The sequence below is a fragment of the Microcebus murinus genome, chromosome 22 (genome assembly GCF_040939455.1).
Source record: "Microcebus murinus isolate Inina chromosome 22, M.murinus_Inina_mat1.0, whole genome shotgun sequence".
Lineage (NCBI taxonomy): Eukaryota > Metazoa > Chordata > Mammalia > Primates > Cheirogaleidae > Microcebus > Microcebus murinus.
The window spans coordinates 35,077,179-35,103,564 of NC_134125.1; the positions used below are offsets into that span (position 1 = coordinate 35,077,179).

The window sequence follows — 26,386 nt, forward strand, 5'->3', positions numbered from 1 at the left end:
GCCTTCTGGCAGGACAGAGAGCCCCGGAATCCGACGTGGAGAGCTGCGTGTGGAGAGCTGCGTGTACGTCCCCATCAGGAGGCCGTCCCCACCTCCGCCGCTCTCCCCTCGCGGGGAGCGGCAGCCGCAGGGCCTCAGGGAAGACACCAGGCTGGGCCCCCACGGCACAGCGGGGGCACGTCCCCCACACGCGACTTAGGGATGGCTGCTCGAGACTGCTGCGTCCACCCTGCTGCCGGGTTTCTGGAGGGCTTCCTGGAAGCAGCGTCCACACCAAGCCCTTGGAAGGCCCAGGCGACGGGGGAGCCGGTCATGCAGGGGCCGAGGATGGTGACGGGCAAGGAGGAGCATGTCAGGCAGGGGCCGAAGACGGTGACGGTGACGGGCCGGGTAGGAAGGAGCCGTTCAGGCAGGGGCCGAGGACGGTGACGGGCCTGGCCGGGGAGGAGTGCGTCAGGCAGGGGCACAGGAGACGGGCGGGGTAAGGGTTAGGGTTACAGTTAGGGCACAATTCACAATCGCAAAGATGTGGAAGCGACCCGAGTGCCCATCCATCCAGGAGTGCATTAATAAAATCTGGCGCGTGGACACCACGGAGTGCCATTCGGCCCTGAGGAGCAGCGGTGAGAGGGCACCTCTCGTGTTCTCCCGGCCAGAGCTGGAACCCGTTCCAGTAAGCCAAGTATCCCAAGAATGGACACACGAGCGCCACGTGAGCGCGCTCACCACCAAATCGGTACGAACGGATGGACACCTAAGTGGACACAGAGGAATCACCTTCATCGGGTGGGCGTCGGGCGGGCGGGAGGAGGGGATGGGCATACACATCCATTAGGAATGGGGTGGGTGCGCACCGACTGGGGGATGGGCGCACTTGAAGCTAATGACCGGAGGGGGGAGGCTGGGAGAGGACAACGTACCCGACCTTAACATTGGTACCCCCACAATACGCTGGAACAACATGAGAGGTAAATGAATAAGAACACAGGGGGGAGGGGGGCACGGGCAACACATGTCACCTGGATACTTGGACTCCCATCAACTGCTTGAAAAGAGAGAGAAAAGAAAATGCAATAATAGAGGTAAGAGACACGTTTTAAAAATAATGAATCCGAAGAGAAAAGTAAAAGGAGGCCTGTGGAGCAGGTCTGGGTGTGACTCCGGATCCCCCAACATCAGGTGCCACCACCAAAGATTCCTACGTGGAGCCCATAGAACCCCAAAAGCAACGGGACGAGTTCTGGTCACGTACTCCCTCAAAATGACATCCTGGCCTTCTTCTGGAACTCCCTCCCCTCTCAGACTCTCAAGGTTTCCTCCAGCGTGTCGGTTCCCACAGACCAGACCTTTGGTCTGAGACCTGACAGTCCAGATGCCACGCATGCTGTCGCGTGGCGGCGGTGTCGCGGCTTGGGACAAGAGGAGGCCCCACGGTGCGGGCTGGGGTGCCAGGCACCGCGGCGGGCGCTGAGGGTGGGGGTGACCCCCACCCCGGTCCGCCGCCGCGCTCCCAGAAAGGGGACAGAACAAGAGGCAAAAAAAAAAAAGCAGCAGCAGCCTACCGCACCCGGTATTCCCAGGCGGTCTCCATCCAAGTACTAACCAGGCCCGACCCTGCTTAGCTTCCGAGAACAGACGAGATCCGGCGGGCGCGTTCAGGGTGGTGTGGCCCTAGACGGTGGAAGGCGCCCCTGCCACGCTCAAGAAGCCGAGCCTCTCTGCGCTTCCCCGCCGCCTCCTCCCGCCCCAGGCCCCGCGCCGGGCCGGGACTGTTGAGTTCGCCGGCCGGGTCCGGCGGGCTCCGAGGGACAGGGGTGACGGGCGGGGCGGGGCGGGCCGGGGTGGGGAGCTGTCTCTCTATACACACCCACACACACTCACACTCACTCAACAAGATGCGATTCCACGGCTGGACTCGCCAAGGTGGAGACCTTCCAGCCCCCCTCCTCTCCTCGCCTGGCCTACTTCACCTACCAGCTGCCCAACCCCCAGCGCGTCCCCGCCGCCGCCACTGCTGACTGCGCATGCGCGGGGCTCTCGCCCTTTGACCCCAGCCAGGGGCCGCCCTCCCCGACAACCTCTTTCAGCTGCGCCCCCCCCCAGCCCTGTGGGTGGGCTGCCCCCTATTCCCCCAGACCAGGGCCGGGGCACAGCGCAAAAGGGAGGGGAGCGAGTGTATGGGGCGTCTCTCTCTCTCTCACTCTCTCTCACTCTCTCTCTCTCTCTCTCTCTCTCTCTCTCTCTCTCTCTCTCTCTCTCTCTCTCTCGGGATGTGTCCCATGGGTGGGGTGGGGTGGCGTGGTTTGTGTGGCGCTGAAGAAATCAGTCCCCTCCATCTCCTACCACTGGAAAACGCCCAAGCCCTTGGAGAACTGCCCGCACCGCTACCGTGGGGGCCGGGACCCTCCTCTGTGTCCTCCTGTGGCCCAGTCCAAGGGGCCTGGGCCTGGCCGGGGCTGCATTGGACCCCGACCACCCTGGCGTGTGGACTCGCTAGAAATCGGCGATTAGATATTGGATTCCAGCTTCATTGAGGTCATTTCACTAATGAGTGCACCGGAAAGAGTTTCCTACTCCATCTGTGAGGGTGGTAACTGAAAGAGAATTTTAAAGCTGACAGAATAGGTGAGGAAAGGCATAGGAGATTTCCACACCCAGTAAGGAAGCCTTTCCCGAAATGGAAGAAAGAAACGAGCAAACAGAGACACCGGTAGCCCGCCCGGATCAGAGTCTGCCCCTGAGAGAAAGTACCCTGACCAGGTTCACCCGTGGGTGGGTGGCGAGCTAGCGGCATTCAGAAGAGCGAGGCCCGCAGTCTGTGCGGAAGACACCTGCACTCGGGTGTGTGTGGCGGCACAATTCACAAGCAGCTCAGATGTTAAACCAAGGAGAAGCCAGGGAGTTCCCAACGCCCCAGGTGTCCTCAGCCCACGACCGGCTGCTGTGAAAATGCGAAGCCCGGGTCCGGGTCTCAGAGCAGGACAACCAGGAGGTGTGATGTCCACCCCGGGGTTCCCAGGAGGATCAGGCTGAAGCTTGGACTTGGCCTCAAAGTGTCCCCTCACCTGGCCACCCCCTTCCCCTTCCTGCTCCTCTACTCCTGGTGCCCCTCCACCCAGGGGCCAGACCTTAAACAGTCACCCGCAAGAGAATCCTGGTCCCAAAGAAGCCTTCTGGGGGACCCGTGCTGAGAGAGGTTGTGGGCATGGCCCGCTGGGGCTCTGCCCGACCCAGGGCTGGGAGATGCAACCTCCCAGCTCTGGGTCCCTGCAGGAAGTGTCGGCAAGAACAGGGCCAGTCCTCCAAAGGCCCAGGTGCAGGGAGCCCAGGCCGAGCAGCCTGTGGAAGAAGCCACATGCCGTGCCACCCCGGGAACACGACTGTAGGTCACGGCCCCTGCCACCTCCTCCTCCTCCTCCTCTCCCCGACATGGAGCAGGGCTCAGAGACACCTCAGACGCTGCTAGCAAAGTCCAAAGGGCATCAGTTGCTCCTCCAAAGCGCACCCCCGACCCCCAGCAGGCCGCGTTGTCCAGCCAGCCCCTGGGCCTCCCTGGGGTGCCCGGCACAAAAGTGCAGACACCCACCTGACTGGCAATATCAGCTTGAGGACGTTTCTGCCACTCTAAGGACCCGCAGGCCAGCTGGGCCTCCGGGCAGGACAGAGAGCCCCGGAATCCGACGCGGAGAGCTGGGTGTACGTCCCCACCAGGAGGCGGTCCCCACCTCCACGGCTCTCCCCTCGCGGGGAGCGGCAGCCGCAGGGCCTCAGAGAAGACACCGGGCTGGGCCCCCGCGGCACAGTGGGGGCACGTGCCCCGCCCGCGACTTAGCGAGGGCTGCGCGAGACTGCTGCGGCCGCCCGGCTGCCGGGTTCCTGGAGGGCTTCCTGGAAGCAGCGTCCACACCAAGCCCTCGGAAGGCCCAGGCGACGGAGGAGCCCGTCAGGCAGGGGCCGAGGTGGGGAGGAGCGAGTCAGGCAGGGGCCAAGGTGATGGGCCGGGCGGGGAGGAGCGTGTCACGCAGGGGCAGAGGATGGTGACAGGCCGGGCGGGGAGGAGCCGGTCAGGCAGGGGACGAGGACAGTGACGGGCCTGGCGGGGGAGGAGCGCCTCAGGCAGGGGCAGAGGAGACGGGCTGGGTAGGGGTCAGGGTTACAGTTAGGGCGCCATTCACAATCGCAAAGATGTGGAAGCGCCCCGAGTGCCCATCGATCCACGGGTGCATTAATAAAATGTGGCGCGTGGACACCACGGAGTGCCGTTCAGCTATGAGGAACAGCGGTGAGAGGGCACCTCTCGTGTTCTCCCGGCCAGAGCTGGAACCCGTTCCAGTAAGCCAAGTGTCCCAAGAACGGACACAAGAGCGCCACGTGCGCGCGCTCGCCAGCAGATTGGTAGGAACCGATGGACACCTAAGTGGACACAGAGGAATCGCCTTCATCGGGTGGGTGTCGGGCGGGCGTGGGCAGGGGATGGGCATGCACATCCATTAGGAATGGGGTGGGTGCGCACCAACCGGGGCATGGGCGCACTTGAAGCTCTGACCCGAGGGGGGAGGCGGGGACAGGGCGATGCAGCTGACCTTAACATTGGTACCCCCACCATACGCTGGGAGAAAATGAGAAATAAATGAATCAGAAAACGGGGGGGAGGGGGGCACGGGCAATACATGTCACCTCAATACGTGGACTCCCATGATCTGCTCGGAAAGAGAGAGAAAAGGAAATGTAATCATAGAGATAAGACACACCTTTTCAGAAAATGAATCCGAAAAGAAAAGTAAAATGAGGCCTGTGGAGCAGGTCTGCGTGTGACTCCGGATCCCCCAACATCCAGTGCCACCACCAAAGATTCCTACGTGTAGCCCGTAGAACCCCAAAAGCAACGGGATGAGTTCTGGTCACATACTCGCTCAAAATGACGTCCTGGAATTCTCCTGGAACTCCCTCCCCTCTCAGCCTCTCAAGGTTTCCTCCAGCGTGTCGGTTCCCACAGACCAGACCTTTGGTCTGACACCTGACAGTCCAGATGCCACGCGTGCTGCCGCGTGGCGGCGGTGTCACAGCTCGGGACAAGAGGAGGCCCCACGGTGCGGGCTGGGGCGCCAGGCACCGCGACGGGCGCTGAGGGTGGGGGTGATCCCCCTGACCGCCGCCGCGCTCCCAGAAAGGGGACAGAACAAGAGGCAAAAAAAAAAAAAAAAAAAAAAAGCCTACGGCACCAGTATTCCCAGGCGGTCTCCCATCCAAGTACTGACCAGGCCCGACCCTGCTTAGCTTCCGAGACCAGACGAGACCGGGCGCGTTCAGGCCGGCATGGCCGGAGACGGCGGAGGGCGCCCCTGCCCCGCTCAAGAAGCCGAGCCTCTCTGCGCTTCCCCTCTCCGGGCCTGTTGCGTTCGCCGGCCGGGTCCGGCGGGCTCCGCGGGACTGGGGAGAGGGGCGGGGCGGCGTGGGGGGCTGTCCAGACACACACACACACACACACACACACACACACACACACACGCGAGATGGGCCTCCACGGCTGGACCCGCCAAGGTGGAGACCTTCCAGCCCCCCTCCTCTCCTCGCCTCCTTCACCTACCTGCCCCCCACCCCCAGCGCGCCGCCCCTGCTGACTGAGCACACGCACGGGGCGCTCGACCTTTGCCCCCAGCCAGGGGCCGCCCTCCCCCACAAACCCTTTCAGCTGTGCCCCCCGCCCTGTGCGTGGGCTGCCGCCTATTCCCCAGGGCCAGGGCTGGGGCACAGCGCATGGGGGAGGGGAGCGAGTGTAGGGGCGTCTCTCGGGATGTGTCCCATGGGTGTGGTGGGGTGGGGTGGGGTGCTTTGGGGGGCTCTGAAGAAATCAATCCCCTCCATCTCCTCCCTCTGGAAAACCCCCAAGCCCTTGGAGAACTGCCCGCACCGCTACCGTGGGGGCCGGGACCCTCCTCTGTGTCCTCCTGTGGCCCAGTCCAAGGGGCCTGGGCCTGGCCGGGGCTGCATTGGACCCCGACCACCCTGGCGTGTGGACTCGCTAAAAATCGGCGATTAGATATTGGATTCCAGCTTCATGGAGGTCATTTCACTAATGAGTGCACCGGAAAGAGTTTCCTAAACCATCTGTGAGGGTGGCAACTGAAAGAGAATTTTAAAGCTGACAGAATAGGCGAGGGAAGGCATAGGAGATTTCCACACCCAGCAAGGAAGACTTTCCCGAAATGGAAGAAAGAAACGAGCAAACAGAGACACCGGTAGCCCGCCCGGATCAGAGTCTGTCCCTGAGAGAAAGTACCCTGACCAGGTTCACCCGTGGGTGGTTGGCGAGCTAGCGGCATTCAGAAGAGCGAGGCCCGCAGTCTGTGCGGAAGACACCTGCACTCGGGTGTGTGTGGCGGCACAATTCACAAGCAGCTCCAGATGTTAAACCAAGGAGAAGCCAGGGAGTTCCCAACGCCCCAGGTGTCCTCAGCCCACGACCGGCTGCTGTGGGAATGCGAAGCCCGGCTCCTTGTCTCAGAGCGGGACAACCAGGAGGTGTGATGTCCACCCCGGGGTTCCCAGGAGGATCAGGCTGAAGCTGGGACTTGGCCTCAACGTGTCCCCTCGCCTGGCCACCCCCTTCCCCTTCCTGCTCCTCTACTCCTGGTGCCCCTCCATCCAGGGGCCAGACCTTAAAGAGTCACCGCAAGAGAATCCTGGTCCCAAAGGAGCCTTCTGGGGGACCCGTGCTGAGAGAGGTTGTGGGCATGGCCTGCTGGGGCTCTGCCCGACCCAGGGCTGAGAGATGCAACCTCCCAGCTCTGGGTCCCTGCAGGAAGTGTTGGCAAGCACAGGGCCAGTCCTCCAAAGGCCCAGGTGCAGGGAGCCCAGGCCAAGCAGCCTGTGGAAGAAGCCACTTGCCGTGCCACCCCGGGAACACCACTGCAGGCCCCGGCCCTTCCCACCTCCTCCTCCTCCCCCCCCCCCGCGCCCCCGCCCGACATGGCGCAGGGCTCAGAGACACCTCAGACTCTTGCTACCCAAAGTGCAAAGGGCATCAGTTGCTCCTCCAAACCCCCCGCCCAGCAGACCACGTTGTCCAGCCAGCCCCCGGGCCTCCCTGGGGTACCCAGCACAAAAGTGCAGACACCCACCGGACCCTCAATCTCAGTTTTTGGATGTTTTTGCCACTCTAAGGACCCGCAGGCCAGCTGGGCCTTCTGGCAGGACAGAGAGCCCCGGAATCCGACGTGGAGAGCTGCGTGTGGAGAGCTGCGTGTACGTCCCCATCAGGAGGCCGTCCCCACCTCCGCCGCTCTCCCCTCGCGGGGAGCGGCAGCCGCAGGGCCTCAGGGAAGACACCAGGCTGGGCCCCCACGGCACAGCGGGGGCACGTCCCCCACACGCGACTTAGGGATGGCTGCTCGAGACTGCTGCGTCCACCCTGCTGCCGGGTTTCTGGAGGGCTTCCTGGAAGCAGCGTCCACACCAAGCCCTTGGAAGGCCCAGGCGACGGGGGAGCCGGTCATGCAGGGGCCGAGGATGGTGACGGGCAAGGAGGAGCATGTCAGGCAGGGGCCGAAGACGGTGACGGTGACGGGCCGGGTAGGAAGGAGCCGTTCAGGCAGGGGCCGAGGACGGTGACGGGCCTGGCCGGGGAGGAGTGCGTCAGGCAGGGGCACAGGAGACGGGCGGGGTAAGGGTTAGGGTTACAGTTAGGGCACAATTCACAATCGCAAAGATGTGGAAGCGACCCGAGTGCCCATCCATCCAGGAGTGCATTAATAAAATCTGGCGCGTGGACACCACGGAGTGCCATTCGGCCCTGAGGAGCAGCGGTGAGAGGGCACCTCTCGTGTTCTCCCGGCCAGAGCTGGAACCCGTTCCAGTAAGCCAAGTATCCCAAGAATGGACACACGAGCGCCACGTGAGCGCGCTCACCACCAAATCGGTACGAACGGATGGACACCTAAGTGGACACAGAGGAATCACCTTCATCGGGTGGGCGTCGGGCGGGCGGGAGGAGGGGATGGGCATACACATCCATTAGGAATGGGGTGGGTGCGCACCGACTGGGGGATGGGCGCACTTGAAGCTAATGACCGGAGGGGGGAGGCTGGGAGAGGACAACGTACCCGACCTTAACATTGGTACCCCCACAATACGCTGGAACAACATGAGAGGTAAATGAATAAGAACACAGGGGGGAGGGGGGCACGGGCAACACATGTCACCTGGATACTTGGACTCCCATCAACTGCTTGAAAAGAGAGAGAAAAGAAAATGCAATAATAGAGGTAAGAGACACGTTTTAAAAATAATGAATCCGAAGAGAAAAGTAAAAGGAGGCCTGTGGAGCAGGTCTGGGTGTGACTCCGGATCCCCCAACATCAGGTGCCACCACCAAAGATTCCTACGTGGAGCCCATAGAACCCCAAAAGCAACGGGACGAGTTCTGGTCACGTACTCCCTCAAAATGACATCCTGGCCTTCTTCTGGAACTCCCTCCCCTCTCAGACTCTCAAGGTTTCCTCCAGCGTGTCGGTTCCCACAGACCAGACCTTTGGTCTGAGACCTGACAGTCCAGATGCCACGCATGCTGTCGCGTGGCGGCGGTGTCGCGGCTTGGGACAAGAGGAGGCCCCACGGTGCGGGCTGGGGTGCCAGGCACCGCGGCGGGCGCTGAGGGTGGGGGTGACCCCCACCCCGGTCCGCCGCCGCGCTCCCAGAAAGGGGACAGAACAAGAGGCAAAAAAAAAAAAGCAGCAGCAGCCTACCGCACCCGGTATTCCCAGGCGGTCTCCATCCAAGTACTAACCAGGCCCGACCCTGCTTAGCTTCCGAGAACAGACGAGATCCGGCGGGCGCGTTCAGGGTGGTGTGGCCCTAGACGGTGGAAGGCGCCCCTGCCACGCTCAAGAAGCCGAGCCTCTCTGCGCTTCCCCGCCGCCTCCTCCCGCCCCAGGCCCCGCGCCGGGCCGGGACTGTTGAGTTCGCCGGCCGGGTCCGGCGGGCTCCGAGGGACAGGGGTGACGGGCGGGGCGGGGCGGGCCGGGGTGGGGAGCTGTCTCTCTATACACACCCACACACACTCACACTCACTCAACAAGATGCGATTCCACGGCTGGACTCGCCAAGGTGGAGACCTTCCAGCCCCCCTCCTCTCCTCGCCTGGCCTACTTCACCTACCAGCTGCCCAACCCCCAGCGCGTCCCCGCCGCCGCCACTGCTGACTGCGCACGCGCGGGGCTCTCGCCCTTTGACCCCAGCCAGGGGCCGCCCTCCCCGACAACCTCTTTCAGCTGCGCCCCCCCCAGCCCTGTGGGTGGGCTGCCCCCTATTCCCCCAGACCAGGGCCGGGGCACAGCGCAAAAGGGAGGGGAGCGAGTGTATGGGGCGTCTCTCTCTCTCTCACTCTCTCTCACTCTCTCTCTCTCTCTCTCTCTCTCTCTCTCTCTCTCTCTCTCTCTCTCTCTCTCTCTCTCTCTCGGGATGTGTCCCATGGGTGGGGTGGGGTGGCGTGGTTTGTGTGGCGCTGAAGAAATCAGTCCCCTCCATCTCCTACCACTGGAAAACGCCCAAGCCCTTGGAGAACTGCCCGCACCGCTACCGTGGGGGCCGGGACCCTCCTCTGTGTCCTCCTGTGGCCCAGTCCAAGGGGCCTGGGCCTGGCCGGGGCTGCATTGGACCCCGACCACCCTGGCGTGTGGACTCGCTAGAAATCGGCGATTAGATATTGGATTCCAGCTTCATTGAGGTCATTTCACTAATGAGTGCACCGGAAAGAGTTTCCTACTCCATCTGTGAGGGTGGTAACTGAAAGAGAATTTTAAAGCTGACAGAATAGGTGAGGAAAGGCATAGGAGATTTCCACACCCAGTAAGGAAGCCTTTCCCGAAATGGAAGAAAGAAACGAGCAAACAGAGACACCGGTAGCCCGCCCGGATCAGAGTCTGCCCCTGAGAGAAAGTACCCTGACCAGGTTCACCCGTGGGTGGGTGGCGAGCTAGCGGCATTCAGAAGAGCGAGGCCCGCAGTCTGTGCGGAAGACACCTGCACTCGGGTGTGTGTGGCGGCACAATTCACAAGCAGCTCAGATGTTAAACCAAGGAGAAGCCAGGGAGTTCCCAACGCCCCAGGTGTCCTCAGCCCACGACCGGCTGCTGTGAAAATGCGAAGCCCGGGTCCGGGTCTCAGAGCAGGACAACCAGGAGGTGTGATGTCCACCCCGGGGTTCCCAGGAGGATCAGGCTGAAGCTTGGACTTGGCCTCAAAGTGTCCCCTCACCTGGCCACCCCCTTCCCCTTCCTGCTCCTCTACTCCTGGTGCCCCTCCACCCAGGGGCCAGACCTTAAACAGTCACCCGCAAGAGAATCCTGGTCCCAAAGAAGCCTTCTGGGGGACCCGTGCTGAGAGAGGTTGTGGGCATGGCCCGCTGGGGCTCTGCCCGACCCAGGGCTGGGAGATGCAACCTCCCAGCTCTGGGTCCCTGCAGGAAGTGTCGGCAAGAACAGGGCCAGTCCTCCAAAGGCCCAGGTGCAGGGAGCCCAGGCCGAGCAGCCTGTGGAAGAAGCCACATGCCGTGCCACCCCGGGAACACGACTGTAGGTCACGGCCCCTGCCACCTCCTCCTCCTCCTCCTCTCCCCGACATGGAGCAGGGCTCAGAGACACCTCAGACGCTGCTAGCAAAGTCCAAAGGGCATCAGTTGCTCCTCCAAAGCGCACCCCCGACCCCCAGCAGGCCGCGTTGTCCAGCCAGCCCCTGGGCCTCCCTGGGGTGCCCGGCACAAAAGTGCAGACACCCACCTGACTGGCAATATCAGCTTGAGGACGTTTCTGCCACTCTAAGGACCCGCAGGCCAGCTGGGCCTCCGGGCAGGACAGAGAGCCCCGGAATCCGACGCGGAGAGCTGGGTGTACGTCCCCACCAGGAGGCGGTCCCCACCTCCACGGCTCTCCCCTCGCGGGGAGCGGCAGCCGCAGGGCCTCAGAGAAGACACCGGGCTGGGCCCCCGCGGCACAGTGGGGGCACGTGCCCCGCCCGCGACTTAGCGAGGGCTGCGCGAGACTGCTGCGGCCGCCCGGCTGCCGGGTTCCTGGAGGGCTTCCTGGAAGCAGCGTCCACACCAAGCCCTCGGAAGGCCCAGGCGACGGAGGAGCCCGTCAGGCAGGGGCCGAGGTGGGGAGGAGCGAGTCAGGCAGGGGCCAAGGTGATGGGCCGGGCGGGGAGGAGCGTGTCACGCAGGGGCAGAGGATGGTGACAGGCCGGGCGGGGAGGAGCCGGTCAGGCAGGGGACGAGGACAGTGACGGGCCTGGCGGGGGAGGAGCGCCTCAGGCAGGGGCAGAGGAGACGGGCTGGGTAGGGGTCAGGGTTACAGTTAGGGCGCCATTCACAATCGCAAAGATGTGGAAGCGCCCCGAGTGCCCATCGATCCACGGGTGCATTAATAAAATGTGGCGCGTGGACACCACGGAGTGCCGTTCAGCTATGAGGAACAGCGGTGAGAGGGCACCTCTCGTGTTCTCCCGGCCAGAGCTGGAACCCGTTCCAGTAAGCCAAGTGTCCCAAGAACGGACACAAGAGCGCCACGTGCGCGCGCTCGCCAGCAGATTGGTAGGAACCGATGGACACCTAAGTGGACACAGAGGAATCGCCTTCATCGGGTGGGTGTCGGGCGGGCGTGGGCAGGGGATGGGCATGCACATCCATTAGGAATGGGGTGGGTGCGCACCAACCGGGGCATGGGCGCACTTGAAGCTCTGACCCGAGGGGGGAGGCGGGGACAGGGCGATGCAGCTGACCTTAACATTGGTACCCCCACCATACGCTGGGAGAAAATGAGAAATAAATGAATCAGAAAACGGGGGGGAGGGGGGCACGGGCAATACATGTCACCTCAATACGTGGACTCCCATGATCTGCTCGGAAAGAGAGAGAAAAGGAAATGTAATCATAGAGATAAGACACACCTTTTCAGAAAATGAATCCGAAAAGAAAAGTAAAATGAGGCCTGTGGAGCAGGTCTGCGTGTGACTCCGGATCCCCCAACATCCAGTGCCACCACCAAAGATTCCTACGTGTAGCCCGTAGAACCCCAAAAGCAACGGGATGAGTTCTGGTCACATACTCGCTCAAAATGACGTCCTGGAATTCTCCTGGAACTCCCTCCCCTCTCAGCCTCTCAAGGTTTCCTCCAGCGTGTCGGTTCCCACAGACCAGACCTTTGGTCTGACACCTGACAGTCCAGATGCCACGCGTGCTGCCGCGTGGCGGCGGTGTCACAGCTCGGGACAAGAGGAGGCCCCACGGTGCGGGCTGGGGCGCCAGGCACCGCGACGGGCGCTGAGGGTGGGGGTGATCCCCCTGACCGCCGCCGCGCTCCCAGAAAGGGGACAGAACAAGAGGCAAAAAAAAAAAAAAAAAAAAAAAGCCTACGGCACCAGTATTCCCAGGCGGTCTCCCATCCAAGTACTGACCAGGCCCGACCCTGCTTAGCTTCCGAGACCAGACGAGACCGGGCGCGTTCAGGCCGGCATGGCCGGAGACGGCGGAGGGCGCCCCTGCCCCGCTCAAGAAGCCGAGCCTCTCTGCGCTTCCCCTCTCCGGGCCTGTTGCGTTCGCCGGCCGGGTCCGGCGGGCTCCGCGGGACTGGGGAGAGGGGCGGGGCGGCGTGGGGGGCTGTCCAGACACACACACACACACACACACACACACACACACACACGCGAGATGGGCCTCCACGGCTGGACCCGCCAAGGTGGAGACCTTCCAGCCCCCCTCCTCTCCTCGCCTCCTTCACCTACCTGCCCCCCACCCCCAGCGCGCCGCCCCTGCTGACTGAGCACACGCACGGGGCGCTCGACCTTTGCCCCCAGCCAGGGGCCGCCCTCCCCCACAAACCCTTTCAGCTGTGCCCCCCGCCCTGTGCGTGGGCTGCCGCCTATTCCCCAGGGCCAGGGCTGGGGCACAGCGCATGGGGGAGGGGAGCGAGTGTAGGGGCGTCTCTCGGGATGTGTCCCATGGGTGTGGTGGGGTGGGGTGGGGTGCTTTGGGGGGCTCTGAAGAAATCAATCCCCTCCATCTCCTCCCTCTGGAAAACCCCCAAGCCCTTGGAGAACTGCCCGCACCGCTACCGTGGGGGCCGGGACCCTCCTCTGTGTCCTCCTGTGGCCCAGTCCAAGGGGCCTGGGCCTGGCCGGGGCTGCATTGGACCCCGACCACCCTGGCGTGTGGACTCGCTAAAAATCGGCGATTAGATATTGGATTCCAGCTTCATGGAGGTCATTTCACTAATGAGTGCACCGGAAAGAGTTTCCTAAACCATCTGTGAGGGTGGCAACTGAAAGAGAATTTTAAAGCTGACAGAATAGGCGAGGGAAGGCATAGGAGATTTCCACACCCAGCAAGGAAGACTTTCCCGAAATGGAAGAAAGAAACGAGCAAACAGAGACACCGGTAGCCCGCCCGGATCAGAGTCTGTCCCTGAGAGAAAGTACCCTGACCAGGTTCACCCGTGGGTGGTTGGCGAGCTAGCGGCATTCAGAAGAGCGAGGCCCGCAGTCTGTGCGGAAGACACCTGCACTCGGGTGTGTGTGGCGGCACAATTCACAAGCAGCTCCAGATGTTAAACCAAGGAGAAGCCAGGGAGTTCCCAACGCCCCAGGTGTCCTCAGCCCACGACCGGCTGCTGTGGGAATGCGAAGCCCGGCTCCTTGTCTCAGAGCGGGACAACCAGGAGGTGTGATGTCCACCCCGGGGTTCCCAGGAGGATCAGGCTGAAGCTGGGACTTGGCCTCAACGTGTCCCCTCGCCTGGCCACCCCCTTCCCCTTCCTGCTCCTCTACTCCTGGTGCCCCTCCATCCAGGGGCCAGACCTTAAAGAGTCACCGCAAGAGAATCCTGGTCCCAAAGGAGCCTTCTGGGGGACCCGTGCTGAGAGAGGTTGTGGGCATGGCCTGCTGGGGCTCTGCCCGACCCAGGGCTGAGAGATGCAACCTCCCAGCTCTGGGTCCCTGCAGGAAGTGTTGGCAAGCACAGGGCCAGTCCTCCAAAGGCCCAGGTGCAGGGAGCCCAGGCCAAGCAGCCTGTGGAAGAAGCCACTTGCCGTGCCACCCCGGGAACACCACTGCAGGCCCCGGCCCTTCCCACCTCCTCCTCCTCCCCCCCCCCCGCGCCCCCGCCCGACATGGCGCAGGGCTCAGAGACACCTCAGACTCTTGCTACCCAAAGTGCAAAGGGCATCAGTTGCTCCTCCAAACCCCCCGCCCAGCAGACCACGTTGTCCAGCCAGCCCCCGGGCCTCCCTGGGGTACCCAGCACAAAAGTGCAGACACCCACCGGACCCTCAATCTCAGTTTTTGGATGTTTTTGCCACTCTAAGGACCCGCAGGCCAGCTGGGCCTTCTGGCAGGACAGAGAGCCCCGGAATCCGACGTGGAGAGCTGCGTGTGGAGAGCTGCGTGTACGTCCCCATCAGGAGGCCGTCCCCACCTCCGCCGCTCTCCCCTCGCGGGGAGCGGCAGCCGCAGGGCCTCAGGGAAGACACCAGGCTGGGCCCCCACGGCACAGCGGGGGCACGTCCCCCACACGCGACTTAGGGATGGCTGCTCGAGACTGCTGCGTCCACCCTGCTGCCGGGTTTCTGGAGGGCTTCCTGGAAGCAGCGTCCACACCAAGCCCTTGGAAGGCCCAGGCGACGGGGGAGCCGGTCATGCAGGGGCCGAGGATGGTGACGGGCAAGGAGGAGCATGTCAGGCAGGGGCCGAAGACGGTGACGGTGACGGGCCGGGTAGGAAGGAGCCGTTCAGGCAGGGGCCGAGGACGGTGACGGGCCTGGCCGGGGAGGAGTGCGTCAGGCAGGGGCACAGGAGACGGGCGGGGTAAGGGTTAGGGTTACAGTTAGGGCACAATTCACAATCGCAAAGATGTGGAAGCGACCCGAGTGCCCATCCATCCAGGAGTGCATTAATAAAATCTGGCGCGTGGACACCACGGAGTGCCATTCGGCCCTGAGGAGCAGCGGTGAGAGGGCACCTCTCGTGTTCTCCCGGCCAGAGCTGGAACCCGTTCCAGTAAGCCAAGTATCCCAAGAATGGACACACGAGCGCCACGTGAGCGCGCTCACCACCAAATCGGTACGAACGGATGGACACCTAAGTGGACACAGAGGAATCACCTTCATCGGGTGGGCGTCGGGCGGGCGGGAGGAGGGGATGGGCATACACATCCATTAGGAATGGGGTGGGTGCGCACCGACTGGGGGATGGGCGCACTTGAAGCTAATGACCGGAGGGGGGAGGCTGGGAGAGGACAACGTACCCGACCTTAACATTGGTACCCCCACAATACGCTGGAACAACATGAGAGGTAAATGAATAAGAACACAGGGGGGAGGGGGGCACGGGCAACACATGTCACCTGGATACTTGGACTCCCATCAACTGCTTGAAAAGAGAGAGAAAAGAAAATGCAATAATAGAGGTAAGAGACACGTTTTAAAAATAATGAATCCGAAGAGAAAAGTAAAAGGAGGCCTGTGGAGCAGGTCTGGGTGTGACTCCGGATCCCCCAACATCAGGTGCCACCACCAAAGATTCCTACGTGGAGCCCATAGAACCCCAAAAGCAACGGGACGAGTTCTGGTCACGTACTCCCTCAAAATGACATCCTGGCCTTCTTCTGGAACTCCCTCCCCTCTCAGACTCTCAAGGTTTCCTCCAGCGTGTCGGTTCCCACAGACCAGACCTTTGGTCTGAGACCTGACAGTCCAGATGCCACGCATGCTGTCGCGTGGCGGCGGTGTCGCGGCTTGGGACAAGAGGAGGCCCCACGGTGCGGGCTGGGGTGCCAGGCACCGCGGCGGGCGCTGAGGGTGGGGGTGACCCCCACCCCGGTCCGCCGCCGCGCTCCCAGAAAGGGGACAGAACAAGAGGCAAAAAAAAAAAAGCAGCAGCAGCCTACCGCACCCGGTATTCCCAGGCGGTCTCCATCCAAGTACTAACCAGGCCCGACCCTGCTTAGCTTCCGAGAACAGACGAGATCCGGCGGGCGCGTTCAGGGTGGTGTGGCCCTAGACGGTGGAAGGCGCCCCTGCCACGCTCAAGAAGCCGAGCCTCTCTGCGCTTCCCCGCCGCCTCCTCCCGCCCCAGGCCCCGCGCCGGGCCGGGACTGTTGAGTTCGCCGGCCGGGTCCGGCGGGCTCCGAGGGACAGGGGTGACGGGCGGGGCGGGGCGGGCCGGGGTGGGGAGCTGTCTCTCTATACACACCCACACACACTCACACTCACTCAACAAGATGCGATTCCACGGCTGGACTCGCCAAGGTGGAGACCTTCCAGCCCACCTCCTCTCCTCGCCTGGCCTACTTCACCTACCAGCTGCCCAACCCCCAGCGCGTCCCCGCCGCCGCCACTGCTGACTGCGCACGCGCAGGGCTCTCGCCCTTTGACCCCAGCCAGGGGCCGCCCTCCCCGACAACCTCTTTCAGCTGCGCCCCCCCCAGCCCTGTGGGTGGGCTGCCCCCTATTCCCCCAGACCAGGGCCGGGGCACAGCGCAAAAGGGAGGGGAGCGAGTGTATGGGGCGTCTCTCTCTCTCTCACTCTCTCTCACTCTCTCTCTCTCTCTCTCTCTCTCTCTCTCTCTCTCTCTCTCTCTCTCGGGATGTGTCCCATGGGTGGGGTGGGGTGGCGTGGTTTGTGTGGCGCTGAAGAAATCAGTCCCCTCCATCTCCTACCACTGGAAAACGCCCAAGCCCTTGGAGAACTGCCCGCACCGCTACCGTGGGGGCCGGGACCCTCCTCTGTGTCCTCCTGTGGCCCAGTCCAAGGGGCCTGGGCCTGGCCGGGGCTGCATTGGACCCCGACCACCCTGGCGTGTGGACTCGCTAGAAATCGGCGATTAGATATTGGATTCCAGCTTCATTGAGGTCATTTCACTAATGAGTGCACCGGAAAGAGTTTCCTACTCCATCTGTGAGGGTGGTAACTGAAAGAGAATTTTAAAGCTGACAGAATAGGTGAGGAAAGGCATAGGAGATTTCCACACCCAGTAAGGAAGCCTTTCCCGAAATGGAAGAAAGAAACGAGCAAACAGAGACACCGGTAGCCCGCCCGGATCAGAGTCTGCCCCTGAGAGAAAGTACCCTGACCAGGTTCACCCGTGGGTGGGTGGCGAGCTAGCGGCATTCAGAAGAGCGAGGCCCGCAGTCTGTGCGGAAGACACCTGCACTCGGGTGTGTGTGGCGGCACAATTCACAAGCAGCTCAGATGTTAAACCAAGGAGAAGCCAGGGAGTTCCCAACGCCCCAGGTGTCCTCAGCCCACGACCGGCTGCTGTGAAAATGCGAAGCCCGGGTCCGGGTCTCAGAGCAGGACAACCAGGAGGTGTGATGTCCACCCCGGGGTTCCCAGGAGGATCAGGCTGAAGCTTGGACTTGGCCTCAAAGTGTCCCCTCACCTGGCCACCCCCTTCCCCTTCCTGCTCCTCTACTCCTGGTGCCCCTCCACCCAGGGGCCAGACCTTAAACAGTCACCCGCAAGAGAATCCTGGTCCCAAAGAAGCCTTCTGGGGGACCCGTGCTGAGAGAGGTTGTGGGCATGGCCCGCTGGGGCTCTGCCCGACCCAGGGCTGGGAGATGCAACCTCCCAGCTCTGGGTCCCTGCAGGAAGTGTCGGCAAGAACAGGGCCAGTCCTCCAAAGGCCCAGGTGCAGGGAGCCCAGGCCGAGCAGCCTGTGGAAGAAGCCACATGCCGTGCCACCCCGGGAACACGACTGTAGGTCACGGCCCCTGCCACCTCCTCCTCCTCCTCCTCTCCCCGACATGGAGCAGGGCTCAGAGACACCTCAGACGCTGCTAGCAAAGTCCAAAGGGCATCAGTTGCTCCTCCAAAGCGCACCCCCGACCCCCAGCAGGCCGCGTTGTCCAGCCAGCCCCTGGGCCTCCCTGGGGTGCCCGGCACAAAAGTGCAGACACCCACCTGACTGGCAATATCAGCTTGAGGACGTTTCTGCCACTCTAAGGACCCGCAGGCCAGCTGGGCCTCCGGGCAGGACAGAGAGCCCCGGAATCCGACGCGGAGAGCTGGGTGTACGTCCCCACCAGGAGGCGGTCCCCACCTCCACGGCTCTCCCCTCGCGGGGAGCGGCAGCCGCAGGGCCTCAGAGAAGACACCGGGCTGGGCCCCCGCGGCACAGTGGGGGCACGTGCCCCGCCCGCGACTTAGCGAGGGCTGCGCGAGACTGCTGCGGCCGCCCGGCTGCCGGGTTCCTGGAGGGCTTCCTGGAAGCAGCGTCCACACCAAGCCCTCGGAAGGCCCAGGCGACGGAGGAGCCCGTCAGGCAGGGGCCGAGGTGGGGAGGAGCGAGTCAGGCAGGGGCCAAGGTGATGGGCCGGGCGGGGAGGAGCGTGTCACGCAGGGGCAGAGGATGGTGACAGGCCGGGCGGGGAGGAGCCGGTCAGGCAGGGGACGAGGACAGTGACGGGCCTGGCGGGGGAGGAGCGCCTCAGGCAGGGGCAGAGGAGACGGGCTGGGTAGGGGTCAGGGTTACAGTTAGGGCGCCATTCACAATCGCAAAGATGTGGAAGCGCCCCGAGTGCCCATCGATCCACGGGTGCATTAATAAAATGTGGCGCGTGGACACCACGGAGTGCCGTTCAGCTATGAGGAACAGCGGTGAGAGGGCACCTCTCGTGTTCTCCCGGCCAGAGCTGGAACCCGTTCCAGTAAGCCAAGTGTCCCAAGAACGGACACAAGAGCGCCACGTGCGCGCGCTCGCCAGCAGATTGGTAGGAACCGATGGACACCTAAGTGGACACAGAGGAATCGCCTTCATCGGGTGGGTGTCGGGCGGGCGTGGGCAGGGGATGGGCATGCACATCCATTAGGAATGGGGTGGGTGCGCACCAACCGGGGCATGGGCGCACTTGAAGCTCTGACCCGAGGGGGGAGGCGGGGACAGGGCGATGCAGCTGACCTTAACATTGGTACCCCCACCATACGCTGGGAGAAAATGAGAAATAAATGAATCAGAAAACGGGGGGGAGGGGGGCACGGGCAATACATGTCACCTCAATACGTGGACTCCCATGATCTGCTCGGAAAGAGAGAGAAAAGGAAATGTAATCATAGAGATAAGACACACCTTTTCAGAAAATGAATCCGAAAAGAAAAGTAAAATGAGGCCTGTGGAGCAGGTCTGCGTGTGACTCCGGATCCCCCAACATCCAGTGCCACCACCAAAGATTCCTACGTGTAGCCCGTAGAACCCCAAAAGCAACGGGATGAGTTCTGGTCACATACTCGCTCAAAATGACGTCCTGGAATTCTCCTGGAACTCCCTCCCCTCTCAGCCTCTCAAGGTTTCCTCCAGCGTGTCGGTTCCCACAGACCAGACCTTTGGTCTGACACCTGACAGTCCAGATGCCACGCGTGCTGCCGCGTGGCGGCGGTGTCACAGCTCGGGACAAGAGGAGGCCCCACGGTGCGGGCTGGGGCGCCAGGCACCGCGACGGGCGCTGAGGGTGGGGGTGATCCCCCTGACCGCCGCCGCGCTCCCAGAAAGGGGACAGAACAAGAGGCAAAAAAAAAAAAAAGCCTACGGCACCAGTATTCCCAGGCGGTCTCCCATCCAAGTACTGACCAGGCCCGACCCTGCTTAGCTTCCGAGACCAGACGAGACCGGGCGCGTTCAGGCCGGCATGGCCGGAGACGGCGGAGGGCGCCCCTGCCCCGCTCAAGAAGCCGAGCCTCTCTGCGCTTCCCCTCTCCGGGCCTGTTGCGTTCGCCGGCCGGGTCCGGCGGGCTCCGCGGGACTGGGGAGAGGGGCGGGGCGGCGTGGGGGGCTGTCCAGACACACACACACACACACACACACACACACACACACACGCGAGATGGGCCTCCACGGCTGGACCCGCCAAGGTGGAGACCTTCCAGCCCCCCTCCTCTCCTCGCCTCCTTCACCTACCTGCCCCCCACCCCCAGCGCGCCGCCCCTGCTGACTGAGCACACGCACGGGGCGCTCGACCTTTGCCCCCAGCCAGGGGCCGCCCTCCCCCACAAACCCTTTCAGCTGTGCCCCCCGCCCTGTGCGTGGGCTGCCGCCTATTCCCCAGGGCCAGGGCTGGGGCACAGCGCATGGGGGAGGGGAGCGAGTGTAGGGGCGTCTCTCGGGATGTGTCCCATGGGTGTGGTGGGGTGGGGTGGGGTGCTTTGGGGGGCTCTGAAGAAATCAATCCCCTCCATCTCCTCCCTCTGGAAAACCCCCAAGCCCTTGGAGAACTGCCCGCACCGCTACCGTGGGGGCCGGGACCCTCCTCTGTGTCCTCCTGTGGCCCAGTCCAAGGGGCCTGGGCCTGGCCGGGGCTGCATTGGACCCCGACCACCCTGGCGTGTGGACTCGCTAAAAATCGGCGATTAGATATTGGATTCCAGCTTCATGGAGGTCATTTCACTAATGAGTGCACCGGAAAGAGTTTCCTAAACCATCTGTGAGGGTGGCAACTGAAAGAGAATTTTAAAGCTGACAGAATAGGCGAGGGAAGGCATAGGAGATTTCCACACCCAGCAAGGAAGACTTTCCCGAAATGGAAGAAAGAAACGAGCAAACAGAGACACCGGTAGCCCGCCCGGATCAGAGTCTGTCCCTGAGAGAAAGTACCCTGACCAGGTTCACCCGTGGGTGGTTGGCGAGCTAGCGGCATTCAGAAGAGCGAGGCCCGCAGTCTGTGCGGAAGACACCTGCACTCGGGTGTGTGTGGCGGCACAATTCACAAGCAGCTCCAGATGTTAAACCAAGGAGAAGCCAGGGAGTTCCCAACGCCCCAGGTGTCCTCAGCCCACGACCGGCTGCTGTGGGAATGCGAAGCCCGGCTCCTTGTCTCAGAGCGGGACAACCAGGAGGTGTGATGTCCACCCCGGGGTTCCCAGGAGGATCAGGCTGAAGCTGGGACTTGGCCTCAACGTGTCCCCTCGCCTGGCCACCCCCTTCCCCTTCCTGCTCCTCTACTCCTGGTGCCCCTCCATCCAGGGGCCAGACCTTAAAGAGTCACCGCAAGAGAATCCTGGTCCCAAAGGAGCCTTCTGGGGGACCCGTGCTGAGAGAGGTTGTGGGCATGGCCTGCTGGGGCTCTGCCCGACCCAGGGCTGAGAGATGCAACCTCCCAGCTCTGGGTCCCTGCAGGAAGTGTTGGCAAGCACAGGGCCAGTCCTCCAAAGGCCCAGGTGCAGGGAGCCCAGGCCAAGCAGCCTGTGGAAGAAGCCACTTGCCGTGCCACCCCGGGAACACCACTGCAGGCCCCGGCCCTTCCCACCTCCTCCTCCTCCCCCCCCCCCGCGCCCCCGCCCGACATGGCGCAGGGCTCAGAGACACCTCAGACTCTTGCTACCCAAAGTGCAAAGGGCATCAGTTGCTCCTCCAAACCCCCCGCCCAGCAGACCACGTTGTCCAGCCAGCCCCCGGGCCTCCCTGGGGTACCCAGCACAAAAGTGCAGACACCCACCGGACCCTCAATCTCAGTTTTTGGATGTTTTTGCCACTCTAAGGACCCGCAGGCCAGCTGGGCCTTCTGGCAGGACAGAGAGCCCCGGAATCCGACGTGGAGAGCTGCGTGTGGAGAGCTGCGTGTACGTCCCCATCAGGAGGCCGTCCCCACCTCCGCCGCTCTCCCCTCGCGGGGAGCGGCAGCCGCAGGGCCTCAGGGAAGACACCAGGCTGGGCCCCCACGGCACAGCGGGGGCACGTCCCCCACACGCGACTTAGGGATGGCTGCTCGAGACTGCTGCGTCCACCCTGCTGCCGGGTTTCTGGAGGGCTTCCTGGAAGCAGCGTCCACACCAAGCCCTTGGAAGGCCCAGGCGACGGGGGAGCCGGTCATGCAGGGGCCGAGGATGGTGACGGGCAAGGAGGAGCATGTCAGGCAGGGGCCGAAGACGGTGACGGTGACGGGCCGGGTAGGAAGGAGCCGTTCAGGCAGGGGCCGAGGACGGTGACGGGCCTGGCCGGGGAGGAGTGCGTCAGGCAGGGGCACAGGAGACGGGCGGGGTAAGGGTTAGGGTTACAGTTAGGGCACAATTCACAATCGCAAAGATGTGGAAGCGACCCGAGTGCCCATCCATCCAGGAGTGCATTAATAAAATCTGGCGCGTGGACACCACGGAGTGCCATTCGGCCCTGAGGAGCAGCGGTGAGAGGGCACCTCTCGTGTTCTCCCGGCCAGAGCTGGAACCCGTTCCAGTAAGCCAAGTATCCCAAGAATGGACACACGAGCGCCACGTGAGCGCGCTCACCACCAAATCGGTACGAACGGATGGACACCTAAGTGGACACAGAGGAATCACCTTCATCGGGTGGGCGTCGGGCGGGCGGGGGGAGGGGATGGGCATACACATCCATTAGGAATGGGGTGGGTGCGCACCGACTGGGGGATGGGCGCACTTGAAGCTAATGACCGGAGGGGGGAGGCTGGGAGAGGACAACGTACCCGACCTTAACATTGGTACCCCCACAATACGCTGGAACAACATGAGAGGTAAATGAATAAGAACACAGGGGGGAGGGGGGCACGGGCAACACATGTCACCTGGATACTTGGACTCCCATCAACTGCTTGAAAAGAGAGAGAAAAGAAAATGCAATAATAGAGGTAAGAGACACGTTTTAAAAATAATGAATCCGAAGAGAAAAGTAAAAGGAGGCCTGTGGAGCAGGTCTGGGTGTGACTCCGGATCCCCCAACATCAGGTGCCACCACCAAAGATTCCTACGTGGAGCCCATAGAACCCCAAAAGCAACGGGACGAGTTCTGGTCACGTACTCCCTCAAAATGACATCCTGGCCTTCTTCTGGAACTCCCTCCCCTCTCAGACTCTCAAGGTTTCCTCCAGCGTGTCGGTTCCCACAGACCAGACCTTTGGTCTGAGACCTGACAGTCCAGATGCCACGCATGCTGTCGCGTGGCGGCGGTGTCGCGGCTTGGGACAAGAGGAGGCCCCACGGTGCGGGCTGGGGTGCCAGGCACCGCGGCGGGCGCTGAGGGTGGGGGTGACCCCCACCCCGGTCCGCCGCCGCGCTCCCAGAAAGGGGACAGAACAAGAGGCAAAAAAAAAAAAGCAGCAGCAGCCTACCGCACCCGGTATTCCCAGGCGGTCTCCATCCAAGTACTAACCAGGCCCGACCCTGCTTAGCTTCCGAGAACAGACGAGATCCGGCGGGCGCGTTCAGGGTGGTGTGGCCCTAGACGGTGGAAGGCGCCCCTGCCACGCTCAAGAAGCCGAGCCTCTCTGCGCTTCCCCGCCGCCTCCTCCCGCCCCAGGCCCCGCGCCGGGCCGGGACTGTTGAGTTCGCCGGCCGGGTCCGGCGGGCTCCGAGGGACAGGGGTGACGGGCGGGGCGGGGCGGGCCGGGGTGGGGAGCTGTCTCTCTATACACACCCACACACACTCACACTCACTCAACAAGATGCGATTCCACGGCTGGACTCGCCAAGGTGGAGACCTTCCAGCCCCCCTCCTCTCCTCGCCTGGCCTACTTCACCTACCAGCTGCCCAACCCCCAGCGCGTCCCCGCCGCCGCCACTGCTGACTGCGCACGCGCGGGGCTCTCGCCCTTTGACCCCAGCCAGGGGCCGCCCTCCCCGACAACCTCTTTCAGCTGCGCCCCCCCCAGCCCTGTGGGTGGGCTGCCCCCTATTCCCCCAGACCAGGGCCGGGGCACAGCGCAAAAGGGAGGGGAGCGAGTGTATGGGGCGTCTCTCTCTCTCTCACTCTCTCTCACTCTCTCTCTCTCTCTCTCTCTCTCTCTCTCTCTCTCTCTCTCTCTCTCTCGGGATGTGTCCCATGGGTGGGGTGGGGTGGCGTGGTTTGTGTGGCGCTGAAGAAATCAGTCCCCTCCATCTCCTACCACTGGAAAACGCCCAAGCCCTTGGAGAACTGCCCGCACCGCTACCGTGGGGGCCGGGACCCTCCTCTGTGTCCTCCTGTGGCCCAGTCCAAGGGGCCTGGGCCTGGCCGGGGCTGCATTGGACCCCGACCACCCTGGCGTGTGGACTCGCTAGAAATCGGCGATTAGATATTGGATTCCAGCTTCATTGAGGTCATTTCACTAATGAGTGCACCGGAAAGAGTTTCCTACTCCATCTGTGAGGGTGGTAACTGAAAGAGAATTTTAAAGCTGACAGAATAGGTGAGGAAAGGCATAGGAGATTTCCACACCCAGTAAGGAAGCCTTTCCCGAAATGGAAGAAAGAAACGAGCAAACAGAGACACCGGTAGCCCGCCCGGATCAGAGTCTGCCCCTGAGAGAAAGTACCCTGACCAGGTTCACCCGTGGGTGGGTGGCGAGCTAGCGGCATTCAGAAGAGCGAGGCCCGCAGTCTGTGCGGAAGACACCTGCACTCGGGTGTGTGTGGCGGCACAATTCACAAGCAGCTCAGATGTTAAACCAAGGAGAAGCCAGGGAGTTCCCAACGCCCCAGGTGTCCTCAGCCCACGACCGGCTGCTGTGAAAATGCGAAGCCCGGGTCCGGGTCTCAGAGCAGGACAACCAGGAGGTGTGATGTCCACCCCGGGGTTCCCAGGAGGATCAGGCTGAAGCTTGGACTTGGCCTCAAAGTGTCCCCTCACCTGGCCACCCCCTTCCCCTTCCTGCTCCTCTACTCCTGGTGCCCCTCCACCCAGGGGCCAGACCTTAAACAGTCACCCGCAAGAGAATCCTGGTCCCAAAGAAGCCTTCTGGGGGACCCGTGCTGAGAGAGGTTGTGGGCATGGCCCGCTGGGGCTCTGCCCGACCCAGGGCTGGGAGATGCAACCTCCCAGCTCTGGGTCCCTGCAGGAAGTGTCGGCAAGAACAGGGCCAGTCCTCCAAAGGCCCAGGTGCAGGGAGCCCAGGCCGAGCAGCCTGTGGAAGAAGCCACATGCCGTGCCACCCCGGGAACACGACTGTAGGTCACGGCCCCTGCCACCTCCTCCTCCTCCTCCTCTCCCCGACATGGAGCAGGGCTCAGAGACACCTCAGACGCTGCTAGCAAAGTCCAAAGGGCATCAGTTGCTCCTCCAAAGCGCACCCCCGACCCCCAGCAGGCCGCGTTGTCCAGCCAGCCCCTGGGCCTCCCTGGGGTGCCCGGCACAAAAGTGCAGACACCCACCTGACTGGCAATATCAGCTTGAGGACGTTTCTGCCACTCTAAGGACCCGCAGGCCAGCTGGGCCTCCGGGCAGGACAGAGAGCCCCGGAATCCGACGCGGAGAGCTGGGTGTACGTCCCCACCAGGAGGCGGTCCCCACCTCCACGGCTCTCCCCTCGCGGGGAGCGGCAGCCGCAGGGCCTCAGAGAAGACACCGGGCTGGGCCCCCGCGGCACAGTGGGGGCACGTGCCCCGCCCGCGACTTAGCGAGGGCTGCGCGAGACTGCTGCGGCCGCCCGGCTGCCGGGTTCCTGGAGGGCTTCCTGGAAGCAGCGTCCACACCAAGCCCTCGGAAGGCCCAGGCGACGGAGGAGCCCGTCAGGCAGGGGCCGAGGTGGGGAGGAGCGAGTCAGGCAGGGGCCAAGGTGATGGGCCGGGCGGGGAGGAGCGTGTCACGCAGGGGCAGAGGACGGTGACAGGCCGGGCGGGGAGGAGCCGGTCAGGCAGGGGACGAGGACAGTGACGGGCCTGGCGGGGGAGGAGCGCCTCAGGCAGGGGCAGAGGAGACGGGCTGGGTAGGGGTCAGGGTTACAGTTAGGGCGCCATTCACAATCGCAAAGATGTGGAAGCGCCCCGAGTGCCCATCGATCCACGGGTGCATTAATAAAATGTGGCGCGTGGACACCACGGAGTGCCGTTCAGCTATGAGGAACAGCGGTGAGAGGGCACCTCTCGTGTTCTCCCGGCCAGAGCTGGAACCCGTTCCAGTAAGCCAAGTGTCCCAAGAACGGACACAAGAGCGCCACGTGCGCGCGCTCACCAGCAGATTGGTAGGAACCGATGGACACCTAAGTGGACACAGAGGAATCGCCTTCATCGGGTGGGTGTCGGGCGGGCGTGGGCAGGGGATGGGCGTGCACATCCATTAGGAATGGGGTGGGTGCGCACCAACCGGGGCATGGGCGCACTTGAAGCTCTGACCCGAGGGGGGAGGCGGGGACAGGGCGATGCAGCTGACCTTAACATTGGTACCCCCACCATACGCTGGGAGAAAATGAGAAATAAATGAATCAGAAAACGGGGGGGAGGGGGGCACGGGCAATACATGTCACCTCAATACGTGGACTCCCATGATCTGCTCGGAAAGAGAGAGAAAAGGAAATGTAATCATAGAGATAAGACACACCTTTTCAGAAAATGAATCCGAAAAGAAAAGTAAAATGAGGCCTGTGGAGCAGGTCTGCGTGTGACTCCGGATCCCCCAACATCCAGTGCCACCACCAAAGATTCCTACGTG

At 62.9% G+C, this 26,386-nt stretch overlaps 7 pseudogenes; all 7 read right to left on the reverse strand.

Moving 5' to 3' along the window:
• Nucleotides 1-1,555: 1,555 nt before the first annotated feature.
• On the reverse strand, nucleotides 1,556-1,677 carry LOC142863737 (uncharacterized; annotated as a pseudogene).
• Nucleotides 1,678-5,210: 3,533 nt separating this feature from the next.
• On the reverse strand, nucleotides 5,211-5,328 carry LOC142863681 (uncharacterized; annotated as a pseudogene).
• A 3,409-nt stretch (nucleotides 5,329-8,737) lies between these two features.
• On the reverse strand, nucleotides 8,738-8,859 carry LOC142863738 (uncharacterized; annotated as a pseudogene).
• A 3,540-nt stretch (nucleotides 8,860-12,399) lies between these two features.
• On the reverse strand, nucleotides 12,400-12,517 carry LOC142863682 (uncharacterized; annotated as a pseudogene).
• A 3,407-nt stretch (nucleotides 12,518-15,924) lies between these two features.
• LOC142863739 (uncharacterized) lies at nucleotides 15,925-16,046 on the reverse strand (annotated as a pseudogene).
• A 3,515-nt stretch (nucleotides 16,047-19,561) lies between these two features.
• Nucleotides 19,562-19,679, reverse strand: LOC142863683 (uncharacterized; annotated as a pseudogene).
• A 3,407-nt stretch (nucleotides 19,680-23,086) lies between these two features.
• On the reverse strand, nucleotides 23,087-23,208 carry LOC142863741 (uncharacterized; annotated as a pseudogene).
• Nucleotides 23,209-26,386: the final 3,178 nt, after the last annotated feature.